The sequence below is a fragment of the Drosophila willistoni genome (assembly GCF_018902025.1).
Source record: "Drosophila willistoni isolate 14030-0811.24 chromosome 2R unlocalized genomic scaffold, UCI_dwil_1.1 Seg200, whole genome shotgun sequence".
NCBI lineage: Eukaryota > Metazoa > Arthropoda > Insecta > Diptera > Drosophilidae > Drosophila > Drosophila willistoni.
This window is the reverse complement of record NW_025814051.1, coordinates 552,447-561,280: the sequence shown is the minus strand read 5'-3', so window position 1 is coordinate 561,280 and position 8,834 is coordinate 552,447. Positions and strand designations below refer to the sequence as shown.

At 30.6% G+C, this 8,834-nt stretch overlaps 1 long non-coding RNA gene across 1 annotated transcript; it reads right to left on the bottom strand.

Moving 5' to 3' along the window:
- Positions 1-246: 246 nt before the first annotated feature.
- Positions 247-1,126, bottom strand: LOC124460397. The gene is made up of 3 exons (XR_006954306.1): positions 1,078-1,126; positions 921-1,025; positions 247-862 (listed from the first exon to the last, which is right to left on the bottom strand). It is a non-coding gene; the product is annotated as an uncharacterized LOC124460397 (long non-coding RNA).
- Positions 1,127-8,834: the final 7,708 nt, after the last annotated feature.

The following is an 8,834-nucleotide window of genomic DNA, read 5'->3' as shown; positions in this document are numbered from 1 at the left end:
CTTTGTTTTCCAATTTTACATTTACATATAAGTTTTATGTATTTTCAGTATCATTTTTCAATCATTAAGTATAAAGACTTTACGCAACACTGCGTGTAAATTTGAAATGAAGTCTGATACCTCGAGGTATGAAACAGAGATAAAGAATAAATGAGGGGTCATGATTGTTAACAAAACATACCAATTATTCAAATAAATCGACAAAAACCAATTTTTCGTTTCAGTTATATTGAACTTTAAGCTGATGTCAATTTTAATCAGTCTGTTTTGAGCAGCACAACAGTTAAAATGTGGTTTAAATATTCCTGGTTGGCTGGGTTCATTTTATATCAATTCGTAGTTATTCAGGTTTAGTTAGTATTAAAAATAAATAAAACATTTTTTTTAGTTAATTTACCTTCTTACAGGTCGATTCGTATGCTGATATTAAAAACTTGAAATGCACATCGCTGGACAAGCCATATATGGAATTTGAATATTGTTATATCAAATCAGTGAATCGCACCTATAAGTACTTTTCCCTCAAGGCCAATATGTACAAACTTCCGATTACAAAGATCAAGGTGGGTTCCATTTTAATCTATATTGAATCTTAAGTAACACAGGTCTAAAATATATTTGCTAATTCTTAGGTTAACATTTCGCTTTTAAAAAATGCGAATGGCTATAAACCTTTTCTTTATAATATAACCATTGATGCTTGTAAATTTCTGTTGTCCAAAAAGGGGTATCCTATTGTTAATTTTTTGTATAAGATTTTTGAAAACAATTCAAATATGAATCACACCTGCCCATTTAATGTGAGTACATTACTATTTAAGATTCAAATATTGTTAAAAACATTCGACATTTACAGCACGATCTAATATGGGATAAAGTTTCAATGAATGCTAAAGATCTTCGATTTACTGAAATTTTACCATTTCCTGAAGGAGACTATGCCTTATTGACATCCTGGTACGGCGGAGGTGACATTCGGGCTGAGATCAGTTTCTATTTTAGCCTTTCATAAAATATGTACTTAACTGTAACCAATGGTATTACAATACCAGTAAAAAATTTATTTGTTTGTCTTACTTAAGTTTTATTTAATGATACACGATTTGATTTAGTCAATAACATCTGCTTACTATGTTTTTGTTTCGTTTGAATGGTGTTTGACTACGTTAGCCTATTCATTCGTTCCAACTACTTGGCGTTCTTTTTTCATTCATTTGAATTTAAATATAATTCATAAATGTGTTTATCTGTTTCCGAATATCACTATTTAAAGGTGAGTTGGCTCCGGCTGATTTCATCGGATAACAACAATCGTTAATCCATTCAACAATTATGCCAACACGAGGAAGTAATTGAGTGTTTTCACAGTGGATCTCATTCGTGACCCACTTGTCAATTATTGACCACGCTACTAAACCATTCTACAATAACGGGGAACAATCTGCTTGGACTGAAATAAACATATTGTTTAAATACATTCTTATCCAATCATATTTTAGGCAATTAATGTATGATGAGCTTTATCGACTCTCTAATGCATACCTTTAAGTTCCCAAAAAAAAATTGCCTTGTCATTATAATTTTATTTCGCATTGCTTCATAGTTAGTTATTAAAGCGCTTTAATATTTTTACGTTAACTTTTTAATACACTTTTAGTCAACCCAAAGCAAACACAGAAACCACAGGTGCTTTGAAAAATGCAAAGCAGAAATATGAGAGCTTGAAATCGATTTCGGTTTAATCTCGAACCTATGTATGTATTATTTACAAATATAAAGAATAAGTCGAAAAACACAGCTTGTCACTTTATCCTGCACCTTGAATGTAGCATCTTCCTTTTAAAAGATTTCAGACCGTTTCCTAAAACACTCAATTAATTTCAATTAATATTTTGTAGTCAGGTCAAGAGCTCTAAGTTAAAAAAATTAATATAGTTCGAAACGTTATCTCAGTTCTATTAAAAATGCAATAAAATTAAAACTATAAACTATAATATTACACATATGTAATTATCAAATAAATAAAAAGAAAAACTAGGATACCAATAACATCATTCCATGCCAAAACTCGGTAGGTTGAGCTGATCTCAATATTAAGTATTTCTTTAAAGACTGCCGTCAACATCAAGCCAAATCTTTGAAAACAGCTCCCTTCTCTCCATCATTCAAAATTCCACACCAGAAAATACTTTCCAAATTCCAAGTTGGTCAATTTAAAGTACAAATCTGAATTAAAATACATCCTAGTCAACTATGTATGTAAGTTTGTAAATCTTGAATAAATCTCGTCCAAATAAAAATTTTGTAAATGTTGCCGAAAGTCTTAGGTGTCAGCGTTTTTATAAAAAGTTATCAATAAGTTTATTTATTTCTAACTTCATAATAATTAAATTATTAAACAAAAAAAGTAAAAATAACCAATTACTTTCTGTCTATTTTAAGCGTTATGAATTGAATCTTTTAACTGAAAAATGTCCATTAAACACAAAATCTAAATTACTACGTTATTATCTATAGCAATTTTGTATGTACATAAATACTAGATTAGACTAGATTAAAGCTCAGAGCATGAAAACTAATGCCAAATTGTTAGGATTTTAGCTAACTTAAATTGTTGTTCCCTAAAAAATAAGGGTACACTAAGAATATCTTTAAAGAGAAATATGCCAAAAGATATATTTTCGTGCGAAAAATGACCAGCTTTAGTCACGTCAGACGAGAAATCTTTTTGTTTGCTGCTAATTAAATACTTAGCTAATTAAGGTAAATATTCAGTTGGCCCACAAACTTGTCGAAAATTCCAGGCATAATTTCTGTATTTTATGGCTGCTTAGCTAAAAGGGATGAGGAAAATGGTTGGAAGGGGGACCTAGCCTTATTCTCTTGGCATATAATTACAATTGGCGCATTTTATTGTTTACATTATTCTGAAAGTTGTTCGGGAATTAAATTCATGAGAAGCTCTTTTTTTTGGCACAATGTTTTTAGCCAAAAAGTTTTAGCAATTTGGCTAGGAACTTTATGTAAGTGGGCTAAATTTATGCTGACAGTAAGTTTGTTTTTGGTTGTTGGAAAACGAAAATATACTTTTTAGCAACAATAGATCATCATTTTCATTGGTCATAAATTTCGCTAAAAATAGAGCACATACATATATGTATATCTAAACTGCAAATACTTAAAAAAAAGGAGAAGAAATGAATTGGGGGCCAATTGAAATAAAAGGGAAAACCGCCAAGCAAATGGCTTGAAAGGAAAATGAGAAGCATGAGGAGGTCATGGGATAGCATACTAAGAAACAAAGAGAGAATTTTATTTTATTTGCATGCGGCTTTTCAATTCACCAAAGAACATAAAACCTAGTCAAAAAAAATAAGGGGGAAGACACTAAATAAGGAACCCTTTTTTCCGATGATGGAAAATAAAGTACATACACATACATACATACACATGTAAACCAGGGAGGGTGTTGCAGAGGGCTGGGGACTGGGGACAACGACGTCAGAAATGCAGGCAACGGAGGCGCGGAGTCTTAACAATTTCCTGCCAACTTCTACTTCATTGCATATTTCCGTTTCCTTCTGTCCGGGGGATGTCTATGCCCGTTGCCTCTCTCTCGTCTACTCACACACACAAACACACATGGCGATGACAGCCTCGAAAATTTTTTTCTACTTCTTCTTTTACGATTTGCAATTATTTTTGCTCATTTCAGCAGAAGCAAACATGGCCCGCCATTCCTTGAGGGACAACTAAAGAGGCAGACGATGACTACTGCCGGGAGTTCTCTTCTCCTTTCCGGGTTCTGTCAATACTTGTACCGTTAGTCTACAAGTCCTTTCGCCCACTCTTTTATTACAATTTACATAAGTTGATATTTTTCGACTCCATCTCTTTCGTTTCCTCTAGTGTTCAGTTATTTGTCCGCTTGACTGAAGTTTCGTCTTGAGCATCGTCAAGAGAGAAGTTGAACATGAAAAGCATTTTAACTGCAACCTTATGCTGCGTGCAACTTTAGGAATAGGGATAGGGATAGGTCTACGACTAGGACCTGGACTAGGTTGGAGCTAAGAAAGGCTATTTTGCCTTCGGGAAGCAATGACAATTGTCTTTGGAGTTGTTGTTGTTGTCGTTGATGATTGTTTGGAAGCAGAAAACAGCTGGATATCTTTTTGTCAAAGTGAAATAGCTGAGACTATCAGTAAGTGAGCTGTGATTAAAGACTCGCCCACAAAATCGGGGCGGTGAAGTTTGCCTTGACATACAAACTCATGGGTAAGGAGGGTGGAATTTGTTTATTAACATCGTGGATTAAAAGTTAAATCAAATATAAGTTTATTTTTAACCGATTTTTGAAATTCCTATATCAGTTTATCCATCAGAAAATAAACTTTCGGTTGGCATTAAAACCACAAAAAAAAAATTTTCATCTTTTCTGAGAAAATCACGATTTAGTAAAAATTATGTTTTTTTACAAGGAAAATCCCTAAAACCTCAAATATTCTCACCTAACCCCAACTTTGTGATCCTGTAATAGTGTCAATTTTTGACCAATTTTTGAAATTCATATATCAGTTTATCCATCAGCAAATAGACTTTCAGTTGGCATTAAAACCTCAAAAAGTAAAATTTTCATCTTTTCTGAGAAAATCACGATTTAGTAAAAATTATGTTTTTTTACAAGGAAAATCCCTAAAACCTCAAATATTCTCACCTAACGCCAACTTTGTGAACCTGTAATAGTGTCAATTTTTGACCGATTTTTTAAATTCATATATCAGTTTATCCATCAGCAAATTGACTTTCAGTTAGCATTAAAACCTCAAAAAGTAAAATTTTCATCTTTTCTGAGAAAATCATGATTTAGTAAAAATTATGTTTTTTTACAAGAAAAATCCCTAAAACCTCAAATATTCTCACCTAACCCCAACTTTGTGATCCTGTAATAGTGTCAATTTTTGACAGATTTTTGAAATTCATATATCAGTTTATCCATCAGCAAATAGACTTTCAGTTGGCATTAAAACCTCAAAAAGTAAAATTTTCATCTTTTCTGAGAAAATCACGATTTAGTAAAAATTTTGTTTTTTTACAAGAAAAATCCCTAAAACCTCAAATATTCTCACCTAACCCCAACTTTGTGAACCTGTAATAGTGCCGATTTTTTTACCGATTTTTGAAATTCATATATCAGTTTATCCATCAGCAAATTGACTTTCAGTTGGCATTAAAACCTCAAAAAGTAAAATTTTCATCTTTTCTGAGAAAATCACGATTTAGTAAAAATTATGTTTTTTTACAAGGAAAATCCCTAAAACCTCAAATATTCTCACCTAACGCCAACTTTGTGAACCTGTAATAGTGTCAATTTTTGACCGATTTTTTAAATTCATATATCAGTTTATCCATCAGCAAATTGACTTTCAGTTAGCATTAAAACCTCAAAAAGTAAAATTTTCATCTTTTCTGAGAAAATCATGATTTAGTAAAAATTATGTTTTTTTACAAGAAAAATCCCTAAAACCTCAAATATTCTCACCTAACCCCAACTTTGTGATCCTGTAATAGTGTCAATTTTTGACAGATTTTTGAAATTCATATATCAGTTTATCCATCAGCAAATAGACTTTCAGTTGGCATTAAAACCTCAAAAAGTAAAATTTTCATCTTTTCTGAGAAAATCACGATTTAGTAAAAATTATGTTTTTTACAAGAAAAATCCCTAAAACCTCAAATATTCTCACCTAACCCCAACTTTGTGAACCTGTAATAGTGCCGATTTTTTTACCGATTTTTGAAATTCATATATCAGTTTATCCATCAGCAAATTGACTTTCAGTTGGCATTAAAACCTCAAAAAGTAAAATTTTCATCTTTTCTGAGAAAATCACGATTTAGTAAAAATTATGTTTTTTTACATAGAAAATCCCTAAAACCTCAAATATTCTCACCTAACCCCAACTTTGTGATCCTGTAATAGTGTCAATTTTTGACAGATTTTTGAAATTCATATATCAGTTTATCCATCAGCAAATTGACTTTCAGTTAGCATTAAAACCTCAAAAAGTAAAATTTTCATCTTTTCTGAGAAAATCATGATTTAGTAAAAATTATGTTTTTTTACAAGAAAAATCCCTAAAACCTCAAATATTCTCACCTAACCCCAACTTTGTGAACCTGTAATAGTGCCAATTTTTTACCGATTTTCGAAATTCATATATCAGTTTATCCATCAGCAAATTGTCTTTCAGTTGGCGTTAAAACCTCAAAAAGTAAAATTTTCATCTTTTCTGAGAAAATCACGATTTAGTAAAAATTATGTTTTTTTACAAGGAAAATCCCTAAAACCTCAAATATTCTCACCTAACCCCAACTTTGTGAACCTGTAATAGTGTCAATTTTTGACCGATTTTTGAAATTCATATATCAGTTTATCCATCAGCAAATAGACTTTCAGTTGGCATTAAAACCTCAAAAAGTAAAATTTTCATCTTTTCTGAGAAAATCACGATTTAGTAAAAATTATGTTTTTTTACAAAGAAAATCCCTAAAACCTCAAATATTCTCACCTAACCCCAACTTTGTGAACCTGTAATAGTGTCAATTTTTGACCGATTTTTGGAATTCATATATCAGTTTATCCATCAGCAAATTGACTTTCAGTTGGCATTAAAACCTCAAAAAGTAAAATTTTCATCTTTTCTGAGAAAATCACGATTTAGTAAAAATTATGTTTTTTTACATAGAAAATACCTAAAACCTCAAATATTCTCACCTAACCCCAACTTTGTGAACCTGTAATAGTGTCAATTTTTGACAGATTTTTGAAATTCATATATCAGTTTATCCATCAGCAAATTGACTTTCAGTTAGCATTAAAACCTCAAAAAGTAAAATTTTCATCTTTTCTGAGAAAATCACGATTTAGTAAAAATTATGTTTTTTTACAAGGAAAATCCCTAAAACCTCAAATATTCTCACCTAACCCCGACTTTGTGAACCTGTAATAGTGTCAATTTTTTACCGATTTTTGAAATTCATATATCAGTTTATCCATCAGCAAATTGACTTTCAGTTGGCATTAAAACCTCAAAAAGTAAAATTTTCATCTTTTCTGAGAAAATCACGATTTAGTAAAAATTATGTTTTTTTACAAGGAAAATCCCTAAAACCTCAAATATTCTCACCTAACCCCAACTTTGTGAACCTGTAATAGTGTCAATTTTTGACCGATTTTTGAAATTCATATATCAGTTTATCCATCAGCAAATAGACTTTCAGTTTGCATTAAAACCTCAAAAAGTAAAATTTTCATCTTTTCTGAGAAAATCACGATTTAGTAAAAATTATGTTTTTTTACATAGAAAATCCCTAAAACCTCAAATATTCTCACCTAACCCCAACTTTGTGAACCTGTAATAGTGTCAATTTTTGACCGATTTTTGAAATTCATATATCAGTTTATCCATCAGCAAATAGACTTTCGGTTTGCATTAAAACCTCAAAAAGTAAAATTTTCATCTTTTCTGAGAAAATCACGATTTAGTAAAAATTATGTTTTTTTACATAGAAAATCCCTAAAACCTCAAATATTCTCACCTAACCCCAACTTTGTGATCCTGTAATAGTGTCAATTTTTGACCGATTTTTGAAAATCATATATCAGTTTATCCATCAGCAAATAGACTTTCGGTTTGCATTAAAACCTCAAAAAGTAAAATTTTCATCTTTTCTGAGAAAATCACGATTTAGTAAAAATTATGTTTTTTTACAAGGAAAATCCCTAAAACCTCAAATATTCTCACCTAACCCCAACTTTGTGAACCTGTAATAGTATCAATTTTTGACCGATTTTTGAAATTCATATATCAGTTTATCCATCAGCAAATAGACTTTCAGTTGGCATTAAAACCTCAAAAAGTAAAATTTTCATCTTTTCTGAGAAAATCACGATTTAGTAAAAATTATGTTTTTTTACAAAGAAAATCCCTAAAACCTCAAATATTCTCACCTAACCCCAACTTTGTGAACCTGTAATAGTGTCAATTTTTGACCGATTTTTGAAATTCATATATCAGTTTATCCATCAGCAAATAGACTTTCAGTTGGCATTAAAACCTCAAAAAGTAAAATTTTCATCTTTTCTGAGAAAATCACGATTTAGTAAAAATTATGTTTTTTTACAAGGAAAATCCCTAAAACCTCAAATATTCTCACCTAACCCCAACTTTGTGAACCTGTAATAGTGTCAATTTTTGACCGATTTTTGGAATTCATATATCAGTTTATCCATCAGCAAATTGACTTTCAGTTGGCATTAAAACCTCAAAAAGTAAAATTTTCATCTTTTCTGAGAAAATCACGATTTAGTAAAAATTATGTTTTTTTACATAGAAAATACCTAAAACCTCAAATATTCTCACCTAACCCCAACTTTGTGAACCTGTAATAGTGTCAATTTTTGACAGATTTTTGAAATTCATATATCAGTTTATCCATCAGCAAATTGACTTTCAGTTAGCATTAAAACCTCAAAAAGTAAAATTTTCATCTTTTCTGAGAAAATCACGATTTAGTAAAAATTATGTTTTTTTACAAGGAAAATCCCTAAAACCTCAAATATTCTCACCTAACCCCGACTTTGTGAACCTGTAATAGTGTCAATTTTTTACCGATTTTTGAAATTCATATATCAGTTTATCCATCAGCAAATTGACTTTCAGTTGGCATTAAAACCTCAAAAAGTAAAATTTTCATCTTTTCTGAGAAAATCACGATTTAGTAAAAATTATGTTTTTTTACAAGGAAAATCCCTAAAACCTCAAATATTCTCA